The 21,791-nt window shown below is 41.4% G+C and overlaps 1 protein-coding gene across 1 annotated transcript in view; it reads left to right on the top strand.

The window, feature by feature from the left end:
- Positions 1–6,327: 6,327 nt before the first annotated feature.
- The window catches only part of JAK2 (Janus kinase 2), a 92,164-nt gene continuing 76,700 nt past the window's right edge, over positions 6,328–21,791 (top strand). The window contains exons 1-2 of the mRNA XM_074166821.1: positions 6,328–6,455; positions 7,166–7,295. The gene's annotated coding sequence lies outside the window, so the exon portion shown is untranslated. The remainder of the gene's footprint in view (positions 6,456–7,165; positions 7,296–21,791) is intronic.

Here is a 21,791-nt window from a genome sequence, read left to right on the forward strand (position 1 = left end):
ATAATAACAACAACAATAATAATAATAAAAACACAGGATAAGAAATTACTGACTGAAATGGATTTATATAAACATTAACTTTTGAAGCTTCCTGACTTTGACAGGTAGGTAAGTGCTGCCAAACAAGTTCAGGAAGGTTAACTTTCCATACTAATGCAAAGCAAAAGCACCTTGACAGAGCTGCAGTTCCTTGCATTTAAAAACAAATATCATTAATCAGTACATATTTAACTTCTAGAAACCTTAAATATGAAAAATCCTTAACAGAGGTTTCCATCTAAATGTCCACTGATACCTTGAAATGTAAGAAAAAATTCTAATATATGTACATGTGTGAAAATATCTATTTCAAACAACAAACTTCCTTTTCACAAACTGGTGCCAGGTCCACCCAAGTCATTATGGGGTTCTGCACAGGATGAAGTCCTGGAGAAGGTGAACCTGGGCTGGAAACTTTTAAACTGGTATTAAGTTATTAGTTAATTTAATTCTGGTCAATATCTGAGTCCCTCTAAATGTTTGGAAACTCCAAAGCTGAAAGCAAAAATATTAGCTGTTTCCCATGTTTGACTAATGTAAAAAAGGCTGAGGTGATTTTGCTTAAATTTGTCAAAAGGAAAAAAAAAAATGAACCCTGGTCCCTCCAAAATCTGTTACAGGAGCTTTTCAAGACAGTAGACTTCCTTACTCCCGGGGGATTTTCAAATACTTTCTTGAGAGGAGTTACAATCTATTTTCCTGGTGATAGGTATATCCAGGAAGGCACAATTTTAGTTCCTCTTTATTATGAATACATTCAGTTTGCATAACAGTATAACCAAAACCCATACGAAATGACATATCACTTTGTTCAGTCACCAGTTAAACATGGAGGATATCCTGTTCTAAAGATGAAATAGTCTTGGGGGAGGAAACAACAGAACAGGACAAAACCTTTGCAAGCAAAATTTGATTAGGAAGTAAAGTGTAACTCAATGGAGACCTGTACTGATGGACTCCAGAAGCATCTGTATTGCAAACACCAGGAGTTTTGACTGCAGAGCCACTGGCAACCACTGCAAGCTGGGGTTTCCCGTGTCTACATTTCAAGGTTCTCCTTCAGCTCAAGTTCAGTATTGTTCATTTTGGTTTGTTTCTTTCTGTTAGCCGATTTTGTTAAGGAAGGAGAACATCAGAGTTTTTTTACTGACTCTTTTCCTCACTGGATGGTGCTAGCACACGTTATCTGTTTACTCCAACACAAGAGCAAAAAGTGGATCAGTTTTTGCTTAGAAGGTGACAGAGTGACAGTAAATTTGTGGTTCCCTGTACTGCCATGTACACCAAGCCATTTCCCATCAATGGCCTGTATTTCAAAATTTGTTTTCAAGAAGTTCTACGGTTAAGACAACTGCTTGCACTTACTTGCCTGCCTGCTTTTTCCAGCTACATAACTGTTGGCAGCACGCTAGTTTTTATCCTATAACAGGAGAAAGACACTTGTTCCTTAAAAGGAAATCCCATGCTGCTGCTCAGTTGTGACTCAACTAACTTGGCAAGAAACGAATTTGCTCCATCTCCAGATCAGATGCACACCAACCTGTGCTGAGCCGCATGAGGGATGAGAGGGTTCACAGGCTTGGAACATCTGGATCCGTCTCCAGGGGCAGTGTGGGGATCGGTGCGGGCACTGCGGCTCACATGAGGCAATCGGCGTCCCTAGAGACTAAACAAAAAAGTTACTTAATCTTTCTTTTATTTGCAGAAAACCCCTCAGAAACTACTGAAACCAACAAAACCAGAGTAACTCAATCTGAAAGATACAGATGAAAAGCCTGGGCGGTGCATGTGCTTGATCTGTGTATATGCTACCAATATAGAAGTAAGCAATACAGCAACACCGCTACGTCACCTTTTTTTTTTTTTAAATCCAAGTTTTATTGCTGCTGCACATCCGGCGTACACACCCCCACCGTGCAAACCAAGAGTCTCTCAGGTAGAGCACTATTTCTGATCCCTGCAGGCGATAAGGCGGGCTTCGTCACTGTCTCCTCCCTGTACCGCTTGGGGGGAATCCCAGAGAGCTGCTGGGAAGCAGCAGCTTAACCTGCCCCCTGGAGAACGCCAAGAAGGGCAACAGGGCAGCTATGGATACAGAGGAGGGGGGAGCATTCGTCTGACTTTATTGCTCTCTGTTTTAGAGAAGTCCTTGTTCTGCATTAGTCACTGTGGTGTCTGAGTGCTTTCCCGTTGCTCAGCAATTGAAATGAAGCCTGTTCTGGAAGATTTTTTTTTTTCTGTGTTTTGTTGGGATTTTATTTATTTATTTATTTATTTATTTATTTTGTTTGGGTTTTTTATTTATTTATTTTTCTTCTGGGATTGTTGTATGATGCAGCATTTCGTACGTGATCAACAACATAGCAGGGCTGTTAGGGAAGGTAGGATCAAAGAAGTGCATCTTCACAGAATCACAGAATGATATGGGGTTGGAAGGGACTTCTGGAGATCATCTAGTCCAAAGCAGGTCCACCTACGGCAGGTTGCACAGGAACATGTCCAGGCGGGTTTTGAATGTCTCCAGAGACAGGGACTCCACCACCTCTCTGGGCAGCCTGTCCCAGTGCTCTGCCACCCTCAAAGTAAAGAAGTTCCTCCTCATGTTGAGATGGAACTTCCTATGTCCAAGTTTGTGTCCATTCCCTCTTGTCCTGTCACTGGGCACCACTGAAAAAAGACTGGCCCCGTCCTCCTGACACCCACCCTTTAAGGATTTATAGGCACTGAAGTGTTTATAATAAGCAAATTATTGAATATTATGAAGCATTTAAGTATTTATAGGCATCTCCCACCAGCAGCAGTATCCAGTATAGAATTTAGTGTCTGGGGAAGTACATTTTTCATTCTTGGGTATGTGTTCCAAAAGCAGTCTTTGCAGAAATGCATTATGGCATTTTTTTAAGTGCTCTCTACCGTGTCTCGGAGGAATGGTTATCAAGTGAATGTCTAGAAGGGAACAAACTCATGGAACCACTGGAACACTCAAAGACAAGAGGTGGCTTTTTTTCCCTAGTTGGTTGTGGTGGTGTGTGTTTTTTTTTCTCAAAGTGGGTGAATTAGAAGTCTGTCCTTTCGGTAGCTGAATCATATGCAAACCTGTATTTACAGGTGCTTGTTCCTCTTTTCTCCTCCAGGAAGGAGGTATTCTATCGTACTACTCAAGGAAATAGCTTTCAGATAATGATTATAAACCATGAAAAAGTTTGTTTCAAGAGTGTTCTTTGTGCCATATATTTAAAGAAAAAGCATGGGTTTAAACTGAAATATATTTTTTTCTAAGGCTGGGCCTATACAAAAAGGAGAAAAACTATTGCAACACATGTGCTTATCTTCAAAGAGTAAAAATTTTACATCATACTCCAAAAGTAGACGGAAAAGTGAAATACATGCAGGCAGTCTCACTTCATAGATTTGACTTAAATGAGTTACTTCCCTGGCCTTGTTCAAATTTGTGAAGGTTTTGCAAATAATCCCCCCATCCTGAATACAGAATGTGCTTTGATTTTCATTTCGGCTGAAAAAGATAAATCTAAATCCAACTATTTTGAATTTTTGAAGTAACTACGACAAAACTACTACTATAATTTTTAGCTCTTTGAATATGAAAATGAAACAATCTATTTCCTGGTCTGTATGCTGATCTCAGAATCTGGAACACAGAAGTAATCAAGAAAGTAGAACTAAGCCTTTTGCACAGATGGCAATTTTTGTAACCTGCTTTGAAAAGCAAACTAACTCTGAAGTTGCTACAACAGTTGTAAAAATCAAGTTTCGTGTATAATTAGCGGTATTGTTGCCCATTATTTGGGGGTATGTTTACAAAGTTTAGTGTTTTACACCCCTGTTTAACTTAGGGTTCTGTGGTTATGCCGGTGTTACTACACCCTACACATATTTGTGTTTGACATGGTGTGAATTATGTGAAATTAAATGTGTAAACTGGATGTAGGTAAGTGATACTTCAGTACTTTCCAGTTCCCCCTGTGTCACAGGTTGACACTTGTACCCAAGTGTATTACATGCAAATATATGGAGACCATGGACAGTCATTTAGGAAAGAAAAAGGAAAGGGGGAGGCTTACATGGTAATAAGATGCAAATCTGACACGCCGACAGTTTTTGGGTGCACAAGCCTTTGAAAGGACTTGTTAAAAATTAAGAGTAGCAGGAGCACCATTGAAAGTACCCTGAACAGGTTACTGAAAAAGGATATTTCACAGGACAACGCTGTTTCTTGCTATACTATGCTAAAATGTGTTTAAACTAATTATAATAGAAGACAAACAAAAGTAAAAATGCCTGGTATCATCAGATAAGCTGTAATGTTTGGAGTCCTAAAATAGATTGGACTTTCACAATCTCATCAACTGATGGTGTGCTTTATCAGTCAAGAGTTTGGCAAGTTTTGCAGGTCCAACTAAACCTGACCCTGACAAAATGTTGAAACTTAATAAAACAAGGATTTCCCACCTATTTCAGTAAAATTATTTGCATTTGCAAGGTTCTGTCCACAGATATCTTGACGAGCTGAGTCTTAGATTCCCGGTGAGCACAACCAACATAGTATGCTACTCTCCTAGTCTCCTAAGTGGCCTGGATACCGGTGGTGTATTAGCTGATTATATTTGGGAGGAATCAGAAATTTTTGTTTCACTGTTTGTTTCCTTTCCCTGTTTGCGCGAAGTTTTCTGTGTCACTGCTTGTGTATGAGAGAGACATTAAAAATGAAAAGCAAATTATTAGAGGATGTAATAGCACAGAAACTTTCAGTGAGATCAGGGACTAGATATACTAGAAGACGACACGCTATAATCTACTCTATTTCAAAATCACCAGCTATCCTTCAAACTCTATGTTCAAGAAAACCAAATATGCAAAACAATATACACACACCAAGTTAAATTCTAGATCTGAATTGGCCTAGATTTTATTTTTTCTGGAAGATGATGTTATATGACATGGGCATACTCTTTTCTTCTGCACAAAGAGTGAAAAAACACATATAACCCTGTAGAAATAACAGTGATAAGCTTGTCCTTAATGAGATACTTTGACACTACCAAATTGTTAGCTGACAGTTAAGAGTTTGCTTTGAAATCACTTAAATGTATGAGCATGAGTCTGTTCGTAGCTTTGAAACTCAACATCTATCCAACTTTTACACGGCTTTTCAGTTCTTCCCTGTCCCAACTTCTGTTTTTCCTTTGTCTGCCGGATACAGACTTCACAGTATGTATTTGTAGATCAAGTCCCCTGACTCCGGTGCTCCTTCCTTAACTCGCACCAGCTGAGCTCTTTCTCTTTTTGCTCACATGCAAGAGACAATCTCTTTCAGAGCTTTCAGCTGAAGCATGTTTACTTGGCATGGACAAGAAAATAAGGAACTCACCACATAGGAAGTTACAGAGAAATGTACCTTTGCAAGGTCAGAACTGTGCAATAAATTCTGGGAGCTAGGACAGAAGGCGCAGAGACGCATTGCAGGAAAAAAACCAAACCAAACCCAAACCCAAACCAAACCCGTGCATTTTCCCTTTGGCCCAACTAACACACAGACTACTGTGAGACGAGACCAGACCAAAGATGCACTGCTTTTGTTTACCCCAGCTGAACAAGGAAAGGTCTGTCCCTCTAACTTCTGCTGGCCGCTCCGAGGCCCTTTGCTTCACTTCACTCGCAGTTTTTACCTCACAGCGGCTCCCACCGGTGGGGCCGGACCGAAACTTGCGAGACAAGCAGCCCTTGTTCCCCACAGAGAGCGGGGAGGAAGGGGGCCGGGGGAAGGGGGGTGGGGTGGTATACAGCAGCAACCGCTCGCCCAGGAGCCGTTCCCCTTCCCGCAGCCACACACCCCTTCTGCCCTCCTCAGCGCCGAGCAGGGAGCCTGCCGCCGCCATAGCCCAGCCGCTCTCTGCTCGCCCTGCTGGCAGCCCACGGGGCTGACAACCGGCCCCTGGGACGGCTCGCCTGCAGCGAGCGACACCCCGCCGGGACGCAGGACCCCGCGGGACGGCTGAGGGGGACGACGAGTGACGAAGGATGGCCGCGGCGCCCGCCCCTGAAGGGAGCTTGGGGGGAGAGGGCAGCCGTGAGCCCCGCGGAGCCACGCCCCGCGCGTCGCCTAGCAGCTGCGTGATGACGCAAACGTCGGGAGCCCGCGCGTCTCGCCCGGCGAGAAAGGTGGCTGCTCCGCCCTCCCCGCCCCCCCCCCCCGCGCCTTCCCGTCCCTCCCCCGCCCCGTAACGGCCGCTCCCCCGGGCGGGAGGGCGGGGCGGCCGCGCGCAGGCAGCGGGGCAGAGCGCGGCTCGGCACGCCGCCGCCGCCGCTGCCGCCTCCCCCGGTTCCGTACATGGGGAGAGGGAGCGGGTGCCGAGGGGATCTGCCTGCCCGCCCCGGCCAGCTCAGCCGCCGCCGGGGTGAGTGGGGCCAGCGCCGCCCGCCGGCTGGTGCCCGCTGTGGGGAGGGTGGTGGTGGTTGTTATTTACACCTTGGCGTATCCCGCCGTCCCGTCCCGCCGACGGGGATCTCCGCCGGGCGGCCCGAGAACCGCCTGTTGACGGCTGCACCCCCCTTCCCTGCCCCGGGACCCCGCGGAGTGTGAGAGGAGGGCGGGGGTGCGCGGCGGGGCCGGCGCTAGGCAACGCGACGGTCGGCGGGACGGCCGCCCCTCGGTAGGCCGTACCTGGGGAGGGAGGGGGGCAGGAGAGCCGCCGGTCGGCGGGGAAGGCCCTTGGTGGCCGGCGGTGTGTGTACGGGTCGGTGGGGCGCTCCCCTCCTCTCCCACTGGGGAAAACGGGACTCCCGGGGGGCCGGCGGGGAGCGGGTCCCACCGGGCCGGTGGGGGGACCGGGGAGCCGCCGTCCCTCCGCTGTCTGCCGCGACTCAGCGGAGGTAGTGTGTTGTGCGGGAGAACTTCCTCGACAATACTTAACTTGTGCCGCTAAAAAAAAAAAAAAAAATGCTCTCATGGCAGAAGGAGGGCAAACAGTCACAGAAACATATGTGGTTTTTCTCTATATGTCTGTATTGAATTTGCTTCTCGGTGGGGAAATGTTTCCTGAGATGTGGGGTATGAGTTCATGAATTTCATTTATTTTCACAGAAGACTTTTTTTTTTTTTTTCCAGAAAAGAATTGCAGATAAAACTTCTTCAGAATCTTTTTTTTTTTTTTTGTGTGTGTGCAACTGAAGTCTAATTAGAACCTGATTGGCTCTGTCTTCAAATTTCCCCTTCTCACCTCTGCAGCCGGTGACAGGTGAGAAAATAACACCTTGCTTTGGCTATTCGTAAATTATTTGTTGCTGGAGAGACATAGACTATATTCTTTTGGTTGTTGGGCAGAGGGAAACATAACTGTGAAAATTGTGGTGGCTACTCATAGTTTCAAATGTGATTTCGCACTTGAGATTACTTGCTTAATGGTCAGTGTTTCTGATATCTTAGCCCTGTACAGCTTTCCAGTTTATCTACTTCTCCATTGGTTCTATCATTAGCCAAATTTAATATATATGTAGTTTAGGTGAGAGAGAAATCTTTCTAAAGTTTATATTTTATGGAAAATCAATATCGATGGGAGATTGTGGAGATACTATGTGCACTGTTAAAAAGGGTTGTTTGGATCAGTTATATGGATTTAACTTTTTTTTCTTCCCTGGTTTTTATAGTAGCTGATATCGGAGTAATGTTGCAGTGATGTTCCTTGGGAATGCCAATTTATTGTCTCTGCTTAGGGTTATTGACAGTAATTTGAGGATTCATTAGGAACACAGTAGCCATTGCTGTCTCCTGCTTGATAAGGACAAGTACTAAGTGACTTCAGTAGTGTAAATGGAGAATTTTGTAGTAAACAACTTCAGCATTATAGTGTGAAATGATAGGGGCTTTAAGCAGCGGTGCATTTTCCAGAGAAGCCTTAAATCAGCTCTATTTACAGAGTTTTTCATTTTCATAAGTGCCAACGACAGCAACATAGGGAAGTGGCATTTGCTGCTGGGAGGGGAAGTTTTAATGAGCAAGAAGTTTACGGAATGCAGAAAACGGTTTGACATTCTTGTTGATCAAATCAGATTGACTGGAACTACAGAATGGAAAATGAAAGGAGACTGCTGCTGCTTCTCACATGCAGCTGGTGAGAATGGTGATTGGGCTAATAAAAATCGAAGTTGAAATCTCTGTAAATTAACCATTTCCAAACTATGTGGAGTTAATGTTATGCACGACCACCAAATACTACTAAAGTGAATGTCACTGCCATCTTGTACCAGCAATGGCATCGTCTTGCTAAAGTTGTAAGAAAAGCAGTTGCTGGACAGGGTTGCCATTTTTGCCATTGGTCTCTCTATCTCAGCTCTGGGGCATTTTTACAGTATGACCTTATGTAAACAAAAAGCTAAGTGATGATGTTTGCAGCTCCAGGAAATAATCTAGCATCTCGGCTGAAAGAACCTGAAGAGGGAAATACACAAGATTCAGAAATACAGTCATACTAAACAGATACATGAATTAAATGGTGTTAGTTATGGATAAAAGTATGCTATCAAAAGTTACAAAACTTTCATGAAAAATCAGATTAACATAGTTAAACATGCAATAATTAAAAAGAAATTTGTTTTAATAGTGTTTTGAAAAAAACAACTGATGTGGAAGAAGGCAACCAAAACCTCATGGCTTTTTTATAAAAATAGCTGGAGCTTTGAGTAGGAGGTTGAACTAAATGACCTCTTAAGGTGCCTTTCAACCCAAATTATTCTGTCCTATTGCTACTGTGCTATTAGAGGCTAGCATTTCTGTTATAAGACACCCCCCTTTCTTTTTACCTAGGCTTGTATGCAAATATCCATGCTGTTAGGCAATACACAGTTATATTTATTCCATTTAATTTAACAGAGCTGCTGTTTCAAAGCCTCTGACCCTGGCTGTGCACTGATTTCAGTGGGTTCCATATGAATTCATGTGTCCACCCACAGGGTTCTCAGCGTGAGCCCAGTAAGATGACTAATATGAGTAAGACTAGCAAGATCTGAGTCAACGTTTGAGCTCATGCTTGCATTTGTATTTCTCTAACTTGTTTCAGATGTGATTTCTTTATCAGAAGGTAAATGAGAAGCTTTCTTGAATTTCTGGATATCAAATTTTGCAGATTATTCCATAAGGTAGATCTCTCGCCATAAAAACTTGAAAAAACAAAAATGTGTATATACAATGAAGCTTCTTTATAGTAGCTCTGCTGGAAGAACTGTACTAGGTTTTATTTGCTACATACAAATACGTGCTTTTTGCTGCATGCTGTGTTGATCTAGAGAGTGCTTTATATCTCTTGCTTAAATGAGTTACGCATCTTGAGATACAGTGAGAGCCACAAGGTACAGGTGTAAAGTATCTTGTTGCTGTCAGTTGCAACCTGTGAGATGCTGGAAGAAAAAAAGTGATGCCTTACTCTGGTGTTAAGCTCTCAGGGCTATGCGGTACTGAATGCAGAGAGATCTGATTCACATGGACAGTGTTACAATCCCCTTGTGTTATTGTGGATATTGAGGTGCAGCTGATTTGATCTTTAGAAGTATTTCCTAGCTTTCTTTCCATCCCATTGACAGGTACTAGAAAGTAATTTTCTGTGGAGGAAAATCTAAATACTTCTTGAGTAGACAAGTAGAATTACTTGCCTGGAAGATAACTGTCCATCTGATTTTGATTACGCAGTCAGTATACCACACAGTCAGACATGACTATTTAAATTTGACTTGTAGAAAAAAACCCAACCCTAATGCATTGCAGCCAACTCTTGATTTAAAGTCAATACAAGCTTTGTCCTTTTATGATGTGAGTTGTCTCTGCATCTATGTCTTTGATAGTGATTTCCATGTCCATGGTAGTTTTCCTTTTGTTGTTAGTAGATTGCTTTTTAATCATGGTTGAACATTTCCCTGTACTAGGAAGGGAGGCATTAGCTCTTGATGTTTTGATTTTCTGTACCTCTGTCCCTTCTTCTGGGCTTTCTTCTGTTTTGTTGTTTTTGTTGTGGTGTTTTTTCCTAGTCTCTTTAGTACTTGTGCATAGCTCAGATAAATCTAGGAATTGATTCTGGTTTTCTGTGTTTTCTGTAACATCACAAAAGACAGTATTCCAGATGAAATGAGAATGTTTTCGATCCCATTCTTTGTTCATTGGAACACTTTGTTTCTTGTCTTGTGTTTGCCTGTATTAAGCAGACATTCTGTTGAGCTGCACATCCTGTGCATGGTTATTTTGTTTATCTGCTTACATTTGGCTTAAAATTCAATGCCGTGTGGGAATAGCTGCAAGTTATTCTTTCAGGAGTTTATTATTTTGTATTTGTTGACATCAAATCTTATCTGTCTCCTGTTTTTTCGCTTGGCTAGCTCTCAGTTTTGATCCTGCTAAGTCTCATGTTAACTGGTTATCACCAAAGTTGTTTTTAGGTTGGTGTTCAATACTTACTGGAAAGCTGGAAAATATATTCAATGCCAGGCCTAGGAAATAGAGCTGGAGCATTTTATGGACTTATTAAACTGAAAATTGATTACTTAGGCTGAGACTTTGAAAGCACTTATATGCTCGCATAACTATGTGTAGCGTACTCTTTCATGCTCTGTGTGCATCCCCATGTAGAAACTTTTCTGGTATTTACCTCAGTTCTTGAACTATGTGATGTTCATGATGTAAAATTTTTTTTATTGACAGGCTGGTGGAGCTGTCTTAGCTGATACTTCCTTTATCATTTTGCTTATGTGTCTGAGCAGCTGCAGTAGATTTCAGGGTTTAAGGTGGTCTTTTACAAGTGTTCTAAATAAATGAATCTATGATATATGTTCAAAGTGATGTGATTAAAATTATTTGCATGTATAATTAAGAATTTTACAATCTTTCTTTATGTGACTTTATTGGTCTTAATAATTTCTTTTTTTTGTAGCCTTTAGTAAGAAGAATTATCAAATCAGTCAAAATCCATTTGTGAGACTTTTTTTTTGCACAAACCAAGTCATCCTGTTTCCCGAAAATAGAGTATATGGAGACAAGAACTTCGACTGATATTTTTTGGTTTTTAATGTTTTAGAGGAATAGCATTAACATTTCTTAGTCTAGTATTGACATTTTGCATATATGAAATGGATATTTAAGATCATGTCTAGTATGCCTTAAATTAATATTTTCTGTCTTTTTTCTCCATTAGTCTTGGTTGATAATGAACAATTTGTAGTTATAAGCAAAATGTTCATCATTCTTCGATGTGTTGTGCTATAGCCTGGGTTTCCAGCACTGGGAGATATTTTTAAACTAAGAAAAAATTTGATTTTTAATTGGCTGATCTTGCTACATATAAACATACAGTAAATTTGTTATCTGTATTTCTCAAACAATTTTCAGAGGCCTCAGTTGTTCAAGTGCATTTAGATTGGGACCTCTGTTACCTTCAACATAAAATTATGGTACTGCTTGCATAGGTTCAGTTACAGAGATAGGGCCGCAGGTGGTGTCTGAGTTTTACGGAATATATTAGGTAAAACTTGACTACAAGACTAACGCAAGAGCATTTGAGGACATAGGCTATTGGAAAACAACCATTAACTCTTAATAAAAGAGGAGTTTTTGTGAGTTAAAGAGGTGCTTTGGAAACCCATTAAGATAGCCAAATAATATGGGAGGCTCTGAGGCTGTAAAGACAAAAACCTCTTAAAAATGCAGCCTTCAAGTGAGGGTTCATGTTGGAGGATGATGTTCAGAAAACAATATCAAGTCTGTTATCTGTGGAATAGTTGATGTACTGCATACTATAGTGGGCAGTATAAGCCAGCAAAAATCTTCTCTTTTGCAGGATTTCCCAGTTGTTGGGAATTCTGACATTCTTTAATGTTTGGTGCTGGTTCTGCAAAATGTAACAATACTGTATTATGTTTGTTCATAAGTTAACTAGAATACAGTTGCAAGGGGCAGCAATCCAGCTCTCTCTATACTTCTCTCTGAAGCCAAAGAACAAAAGGTTGCCAGAATGCAGAGAGGGGGAAAAAGCCACTTATGTGCTTGTTACATCCCATCTATGTGAAGGAGTACTCCTCTGTGCCCAGAAAGCAGGAGTTGGGGCCAAATAGCAACTGGTCCATATGAGGGGGGCATCTCTCTAGGGTGGAGAGATCAAAAACATTCTTACTCTAGTCCTGTAGTCTACAAAGATAAAGAAGGCAAAATGCTATCCTCAGAAAATGGAGGGATTAAAAGGAATTGAATTAAGTGAAACCTTTAAAACCCTTTCCTTGTAGTTGGAGGAATCAAAATTGGACAAAAGCCAAACTATTTCCATTTCATTGGCTGCGTGAAGATTGCCAAGAGGATTGGTGAACCTGAAAGCTTGCATGTTTTTCAGCTTTATCATCAAACTACTAAAGACATTTCCTCTCCCTAGGAAACGTACCTCACATGGAGAGAACTGCTTCTCCTGCAAACTGATTTTGGAAATTATAACTGGCATTTATGATCTTATAGCTGACACTATTTTGTCATACTTTGCAACACTGTCAGTACAGGTTCTCTCTTTGCATTTTTTTTTTTTAACCACTAGAAGTTTTATTTTAATATGGCATATATTATAGTCATATAATAATATGTACATAGAAATGTCGTCAGTTTTTATTGTCTTGTAAAATCAGATTTAAGCCAGTGCTACAAGATTGTACTCTCTAGAGTCTCAGATCAGTTGTGTGAGATTTGAATGTATTAACGTCAGTGTTAATATGCAGTCTTTAAGCAACAGATTTATTTTTATTACATTGATGAATTGTTGGCTATGCATAGTTTTCAGATTTCTGCACTGAGTAAAACAGTGACACTCTTGGGTTTTTTACATTTTGATACCTTGAGGTTTTGCTCTTTGGAGCAGCAGAAAGCAGACTCTACCTACTTGGGAACTGATGGCCAAGGGACAGGAGAATTCCTGAAGTGGGATTCTAAGCAGACAGTTTTGGCCTTTCTGTCAGGAAATGTAAACCAGGAAGTCCCAGAGATCTGAGAGTGAGGTAGAGGTTGTAGTTTCATGATGTGTGTTAAGTGTCCTCTTAAACTGTCTTTGGCACAGAAGATGCTTCTTTTCTCAGGGTCTCACAAACGCTGGATTTTGCTGCTCCCTCAGTTTTGTAAACACAACAGCTCTTTGTAGAGCTGTGCTGTAAACTGTATCACTACTGTGACCTAAGTTAAATTTTTTTTCTTCTCTTTTGGAACAAGTGGCACAAGGGAAGGGGAATAGACAGGGTAACTTCTTAAGATGGCCTGCAGTGCCAGAGAAAATGTTGTGTAACCACATCCTGGATAACCCCAAAGATGGACTGAGCTACAAAAGAAATTTTAGGTTCCCAGTGGAATCTGAGGACATGGGATTGCACAAGACGCAGATCCTCAGCTGTGGGCAATAAAGCATGTGTCAATCCAACAGCTGGCTCCCAGAAGGTTGAGACTTTGGAACTATTCTAACAACTGTGTAAATAGATGCATGGTTATCTTTTAATGGCTGTATACCTGGGTCTTCATAAACCTTTGTAACTATGTTGTCTATTGGTGTTTCATGAATAGATACTTCTGGTTGCTTTTATCTTAACCTGGCTTCAGTTAAAGGTGATTTCAAGGTAGCTTGCTAACATTAAGATGTTCTATTCATATGAGTCTTTTGATCCCTAAAACTGGAACATCTCACACTAACATGGTGGTTTGGGCATTGAAAGGATGATGGAGTTGCACTGAATTCCAACGAGTATTTTGGAAGCACACTTATACAGAAGTTGGGGAGAAGCACATTAGACTTAAGTTTGTGATAATGAGAATACAAAACTGTTTAGTAGGGCTTATGGGCCCTGTGCAAGGTGGGTGTGAAAAGTGAGCTGGAATCTTCACTTTTCATTGTTATGCATTGGCAGACCTAAAAGCGGTGTGATGAAATAGGCTCAGGTCAAAGTGGAGAATAAATAAAGCAGGAGGTTTATTTGGATGAGGTTGATGGGATTACACCAGTATAAGTCAGAACCAAATCAATTTGAAGCTGTGTCTCTAATAGAGTTGCATGTGTGATTGTAACACACGTGGGTGTACCTGAACTCCTCATATTTCAGTAGCTAGAAGCCACAGCAGTGTAAATTGCACAGGACACTGAAAATTTCGTGTTGCTTTTGCTCCTCAAGCTGGTTCAGGTATATTAACAGTGTTTAAAAGGATATCTTTAGACTGCAGCGGACTTAAGCTGTGCCATAATTTTCTTGGGCCTTGGTACTTTTCCAAGTCTAAGAGCTCTGCCACTTGCTCAACCTGATAGCTTATCAATATTTTTGGCTGTGAACTCACAAAACTGAGTTTTAAACTAACTTTAGAATCATAGAATGGTTAGAGTTGGAAGGGACCTTAAAGATCATCGAGTTCCAACCCCCCTGCCATGGGCAGGGACACCTCCCACTAGACCAGGTTGCTCAAAGCCCCATCCAGCCTGGCCTTAAACACTTTCAGGGATGGGGCATCCACAACTTCCCTGGGCAACCTGTTCCAGTGCTTCACTATCCTCACAGTGAAGAATTTACTCCTAATATCTAATCTAAATCTCCCCTCTTCCAATTTAAAACCATTACCCCTTGTCCTGTCACTACATCTCCTGATAAAGAGTCCCTCTCCAGCTCTCCTGTAGGCTCCCTTCAGATATTGGAAGGCTGCTATGAGGTCTCCCTGGAGCCTTCTCTTCCCCAGGCTGAACAACCCCAGCTCTCTCAGCCTGTCTTCATAGGAGAGGTACTCCATCCCTCTGATCATCTTCGTGGCCCTCCGCTGGACCTGTTCCAACAGGTCCATGTCCTTCCTGTGTTGAGGACTCCAAAGCTGGACACAGTATTCCAGGTGGGGTCTCACAAGCGCAGAGTAGAGGGGTAGAATCACCTCCCACGACCTGCTGGCCATACTTTTCTTGATGCAGCCCAGGATCTGGTTGGCTTTCTGGGCTGCCAGTGCACACTGCCAGCTCATGTTGAGCTTCTCATCCACCAACACCCCCAAGTCCTCCTCAGGGCTGCTCTCCAGCCATTCTCCACCCAACCTGTATTTGTGCCTGGGATTGCCACATCCCAGGTGCAGGACCCTGCACTTGGCCTGGTTGAACTTCATGTGATTTGCACGAGCCCATCTCTCAAGCCTGTCCAGGTCCCTCTGGATGGCATCCCTTCCCTCCAGCGTGTCGACCGCGCCACCGAGCTTGGTGTCGTCGGCAAACTTGCTGAGGGTGCACTCAATCCCACTGTCCATGTCTCCAACAAAGATGTTGAACAGCACTGGTCCCAGTACCGACCCCTGAGGAACTCCACTCATCACTGTCCGCCAATTGGACATTGAACCATTGACCACAACCCTTTGAGTGCGGCCAGCCAGCCAGTTCCTTATCCACTGAGTGCTCCATCATCGAACCCATGACTATCCAATTTTGAGACCAGGATGTTGTGCGGGACAGTGTCAAACACTTTGCATAAGTCCAGGCAGATGACGTCTGTTGCTCTGCCCTTGTCCACCAAGCCTGTGGCAGTATTGTAAAAGGCCACCAAATCTGTCAGGCATGATTTGCCCTTGGTGAAGCCATGCTGGCTGTCTCCAGTCACCTCTTTATTTTCCATGTGCCTTAGCAGAGATTCCAGGAGGATCTGCTCCATGATCTTGCCAGGCACAGAGGTGAGGCTGACTGGCCTATAGTTCCCTGGGTCTTCCTTTTTTTCCTTTTTTGAGTATTGGGGTTATGTTCCCCTTTTTCCAGTCAGTGGGAACTTCGCCAGATTGGCACAATTTCTCAAATATGATGGAAAGCGGCTTAGCAACTTCGTCCACCAGCTCCCTCAGGACCCGTGGGTGGATTTCGTCAGGTCCCATGGACTTACGCACCTTCAGGTTCCTTAATAGGTCTTGAACCTATCTTCTCCTACTGTGGGCAGTTCTTCATTCGCAGAGCCCTTGTTTTTGCCTTCCGTGACATGGGCAGTGTGGTTAGAGCCCTTGCCGGTGAAGACTAAGGCAAGAAAGTTGTTCAGTAGCTCAGCCTTGTCCATATCCTGGGAGGCCAGGTCTCCCGTTTCCTTCCGGAGAGGGCCCACAACTTCCCTAGTCTTGCCTTTGTCCCTGACATATCTGTAGAAGTTTTTCTTATTGTTTTTGATGTCCCTGGCTAGATTTAGTTCTGCCTGGGCTTTCGCTTGCCTGATCTGGTTCCTGGCCACTTGGACAGTTTCTTTATATTCTGCCCATTCTGCCCGTCCCTGCTTCCACCCTCTATAGGCCTCCCTTTTGGTCTTGAGCTTTTCCAGCAGTTCCTTGTTCATCCACACAGGCCTGCTGGCTATTTTGCCTGACTTCTTTTTCGGGATGCACCTCTCCTGAGCTTGGAGGAGGCGATCCTTGAATACCAACCAGCTTTCTTGGGCCCCTCCCCTCCAGTTCTTTCTCCCACACTACCCTGCCAATCAGATCTCTCAGGAGACCAAAGTCTGCTCTTCTGAGGTTCAGGGTAGCAAGCTTGCTGCACACCCTCCTCGCTTTCCTGTGAATCTTGAATTCTACCATTTCGTGGTCACTGCAGCCGAGGCTACCCTTGAACTTGACATCCCCCTCCAGTCCCTCCTTGTTGGTAAGGACAAGGTCCAGCACGGCTCTTCTCATTGGCTCCTCTATCATTTGAAGAAGAAATGTTAAAATGCTTTTACTTTTTCGTAAAAAGTACTGTAATATTTGTCAATTTTATGGTGGTTCTGTGAGTTTTGACACAGTCTTCTGGAACTCTTGAACCTGAGGTAAAAATTTGGGGGTAAGTTGATAATACACAATGGCTCTTTTTGTCAATTAAGATATTATGCTATGATTAGAAGACTGTGCAAGGTGGTGAAGTAACGTTTTTTACAGTGAGACTTTTTAGAAGGAAACTGGAAGTTTGTTGTTACCTGGTATCACAGCAGGTTAACCACACGCCATAGTATGCTAGAAGGCATTGTCTGTCTAGTTTCTTATTCCTGCAGTAGCCTTGTGGACTGCTCTACCAGCTTGTGTGAAATTTCTTTGAGCAACTTTATATTTAGATTACTTGATGCCATTTGTGGAAATACGGAAAAGCTTTACTTTTAAACAGCATGTAGGGCACTTTGTGCTCTGTATTAATGCGTCAAACTACTTTTCTCCTTCTCCCACATCTGAAGTCTATCTTGGCTAAGAAACCCAGTATTGTTATGACTTGCCACAATGCCGCTGAAGTATTTCTGACTGGGAATGCCTAAGGGGAAGTGACCTCAAGTGCACTTTATCATACTGTTGAAACAATACATTAAATATCCGTGGAGCCAGGAAAAGTGGTGATCTCTTTTTATGCCAAGGGGACATGAAGAAGAATAAGAAGAGCATATCATTCATGACCTTGGGTACACAGGCGTTTAACAGAGATGAAAATGATTTCTTAAAATTACTGTTTGTTTTAAAGAAAACCATTTGGAGATTGTTATTACAATTCTGCTAAGGCCTAAATTTAGTCAAATAATGTAACTTTTGATTAAATAAAAATAGCATATTCACTGAATCACAGAATAATTTAGTGTGGAGGGGACCTCAGTAGGTTTCTGCTCCAAACTCCTGCCAAAAGCAGCGTCACTAATGAGGTCAGAATGGGTACCGAAGCTGTATCCACTCAGGTCATGGAAGCAAGGTGGAGACAAGGCTTCCACTGCTGGGCTGTTGTCAGAATGACAAACTTTCTCCTTATGTCTGCTCAGAACCTCTTGTTTTTCAGCTTATGCCTGTTGTCTCTTATACTGTAAATAGCCTTGCTCTGTCTTCTGAATAACCTCCTGTCAGTACTGGGTGCTGCCGTTAGGTTTCCCCAAAGTCTTCTCCAGGTGAAACAGGCCCCTCTCCACAGGGTCTGTGCTACAGTCCCCGACTATGTTGGTGGCCTTTGCTGTGAACTTGTTCTGGTTTGTCCATGTTTTTTGTATTCGGGGGTGGCATAGGGCCTGGACACAGAATTTTAAATTAAAATAAGATCTGAATATTGGCAAAGTTCTAAAGAAAAGCCAGGACAGTAGGCAGTCAGAGACTTTACAATAACCAGACTGGGAACATTTCCCTCTCCCAGTTTATGTATAAAAATAACCATAAGATGATGAGAGACATTAGTTCTAAACCCTTGAAGGACATTGTGACCAGAAACAATCTGTTCAGTTCACGTAATTGTAGTGCTTTCCTTCTCTAATGAACTGATCAGTTTGAAGTGTAAAATGTGTTTTAATAAATTTATTTGGTTATGTAGCATTTCTTTGGAAGTGTTGTGTTTAATAATGTCAAGTGTAGATTTTTTTCTTTAGTTCTGTATATGTTTTTGTTACATTTCAATTTTCTAAATGCAGTATGCAAGAAATAAGTTAAAAATTAGTGTCTTGAAAACTGTAGCCAATATGCTTGTTAGCATAATGTAATTAATTAAAACTCAAACTCTATCTAGAACACATTAAGTTCTATCGCTTCTTACATAAAAATGCAACATAATACATCTTGTTTAATTAAAAAAAAATTAGTACAAAGAACTATTTCACTGCTTCAGTGATTAAATGTGCGGAACAAGAGCTTAAAAAATAATTGTGCAAAACGAGTGATTTATATTAAGTGTTCTCTTGAATTTCAGTCATAACTTAAAGAAACTATTTTAAATTAATTTGAATAAATCCATCTCTCTTGCCCTCAGATTGCTGAGTACTTAATTATACATACTTTATATGCATGCGATGCCTATATTTGGGGTTTCGGGTTCATTGTTTTGGGGGATTTTTTAATTCCCTTTAGTTCTGTAAGGTTCATGGACTGTTAAGCCAAATGGAACTTCTGGATTATTACAGCCTTTTCTTTTTGTCAAGTCATTAAACTTCCACCAGTTGAGACCAATGCATTCTGTTTTGTGGGCATGTCTTCTAGAGCTCGTTACAGCCAGTAGGATTTTTCTTTTTTCTTTTATCAAACTGGATTCTTGAGTACAAGTTCACAAGTCAAGTTAGTTTTACTATGTGGCTGCCTTAACAGTTGCTGTATAATCTCTTTACTTACTAATGAAGTTAATTGTGGAATGTAAGTTTCTTCCTTTGAAGAACATAACTGTGTGATGAATCAGCATGCCATTTTTTTGCATCTTTTAATGATATATAAATGTGTTTAATAAGAGCTTGTACTATTGTTATTATTTATTCCTAAAATTCTTTTATTTTTTACTGAGATTTACTCTTGTACTTGAGAAGCTAATTATGTATGGAATGTTAGAACACTTGCCTTTTGTTTCCACTTCTTTTTGCCTTATATCGCTTTTTAAATTTCATGTTGCTCTCTCTATTATCAAATTAAGATAAGCTAAAATATTAGGCTACTTCCTTTATAATTTAAGATTAGTTCAAAAGGGGAAAGAAGACATTTTAAAAAGTCCCAACTTGTTAAGCAAAATATCTTTGTCTTAATTCTTTTTCTTTATTTGAGAAATATATCTGTTTGGTAGCAGTAAGCATGCATGTGTTGCCTCTATCGTGTTATTAGTTGAAACTGTCTTTGCTTATTTCTGGTTCAAAAGCAAATATAAATTCTCATCTAATAGTTAATTTGTTATAATCCATTACAATTAATTTAAACTTCTTATCTATTGTTTGGTGCAGTATCTTTCTTATCTTGACATAATTTCCAGTTACTCACTGAGCCTTTAGAGAAAGAAACAAAGCAAACAAAACTGATGGAGATCCTTTGTTGTCAGGGAAATAAGATGGGAAGTCATCCTCCCTGATAACACATTAAGGAAAGGAAAGAGAGACTAAGGGAACAACAACAATATAAAAGCCTCCCTGGCAAAAATATACAAGATGCAGCAACAGAGTTAAATGGACTTTTAGAGGCATTTAGTAAGCTTACGCAGCAGATGGTAGAATAAAGGTTTTTTAAAATTGTAGATGTGAACTTTTTAATGTGAATGATATTGCATCACACTATAACGTAACTATTTTGAACCTACAAACAGAAACTAAGACAGTCTCGGTCAAAGACACTGCGGGGAGAGCATAATATATCCTTACTGCTTCTGAATGGTTATGCTTCCTGTGCTGTAAGAAAAGGAATTTACTACTTCTCCCACAACAGTAAAAATATTGTTGCTTTCCTTCCTAACAGTAGTGAAGCAGGAGGTAAGTTTACAGGCAGAACCAGGAAGGCAATAGGATTCTGGAACTAAAATGGCTTAAAGTAAGGAGGGAGCAAGTACGTAAACAGCTTTGTCTCTTCATCCCTCCAGATGCCTCTGTGTTCTTTACCTTCTTAGCATTTTACTCTTCTTTTTCAGAACTTTTCTGTCATGTTCAACCACATCTCTCCTATTGCAGCTTTGTTGCTTTCTTACATTCCTTCCTCCAGTCCCATTAACAAAAGAGCCATTAGCTGTGCTGTTGTTCTCAGAGTCAAGGAAGATCGCTTTTTGATCTTGACAGTAGTCAAGGTCTGACCTACTTGAAACCAAACTTCAGGGCCCAGATCCAGCCAAGTATTTAGTCCTTCAGTTTACATAGGTGAGAAAACTTTTGGATCCATTGTCCTCAGATTTGCTAGAGCAAAGTCCCCAGAGTGTCTCTGGGTGGCAAAATGGGGAGAAAATAAAATAACTAAAAAGCACATTATTTGAAAAAGATGTTCAGATCAGAAACTATATGGCAAATACATTTGCAAGCTGGGATAAACTATATTAAAATTATCTGGGAGGTTGGAAAATTGATTTTTCAATTGGAAGAGAACTGTTGCTGGTTTTGAAGAGGAAATTAGTTTTGATTTGTTAGTGGAAGAAACAAATTGCTTGTGAAAAACAGATTGTGAGAAGACTCAGTTCTGTTAGCCTCAGTGGGCAAGGGTGTGGTGTTGTGATTAGAATTTATTTTGAAGTGTGGGGAATGAGAAAAATCAATATTTGTCTGGAAGGAAAAGAGACTGACAGGTGGCTTGGCAGTAGACTGGATGAGAGCTGATGGTTAGTCTGAAATACAGGGATAATGAGGGGAAGTCAAAATGTGTTATGAACGAGGGGAAAAAAAACAGATGACAGATGGGTAGAAAGGTGCAAGCAGGTGTGGTTAGATGAGTGGTTCTGTACTGGAAATGCAGACAGTACAAGTCCTTGTATGTAATTTTTTTAGCCTTAACTGTTAATGTCCATGTTTAATTATTCCAGCAGCTATAGCTGTTGGAAAGTACTGTGTAATTCCAAATTTCTGTGAGGCTGATGCGTTGAGAAGTCTTTTCTTGCGCTAAGGCTTTGGAAATTTAGTAACATCACTATGGACAATTGGTCTAGAAAAAGATTCATGTTGGTAGGCTTTTGGGGCCTGAGTGTCTTGCTTACTTTTGATTCAACATGGTTGAGGGCCAGACACTCTGGCTATATGTAAGCATTAAAGAATTCATAATTTGAACTAAAATTATCTCTAATATAAATTAGAATTTATTTCCCCAGCAAATGCTGTATCTAACATGCATGCATGCACACATTCCTTACTTATTTTTTGCCAATAGCTTTTTAGTTTCATAACGGTGGAATGAGCAGAAATACGTATTTCAGATTGTGGTTCTTTCCTTATTTAGTCTGTGTGGTGGAATAAAGTAGCAGTTTAGCAAGCCTTTTTGTTTTATCGTGTCTCTGTTGTACTGTCACAGATGGTGTACAGGATTAGTTTTGCAA

This window comes from Numenius arquata, chromosome Z, assembly GCF_964106895.1.
Source record: "Numenius arquata chromosome Z, bNumArq3.hap1.1, whole genome shotgun sequence".
Lineage (NCBI taxonomy): Eukaryota > Metazoa > Chordata > Aves > Charadriiformes > Scolopacidae > Numenius > Numenius arquata.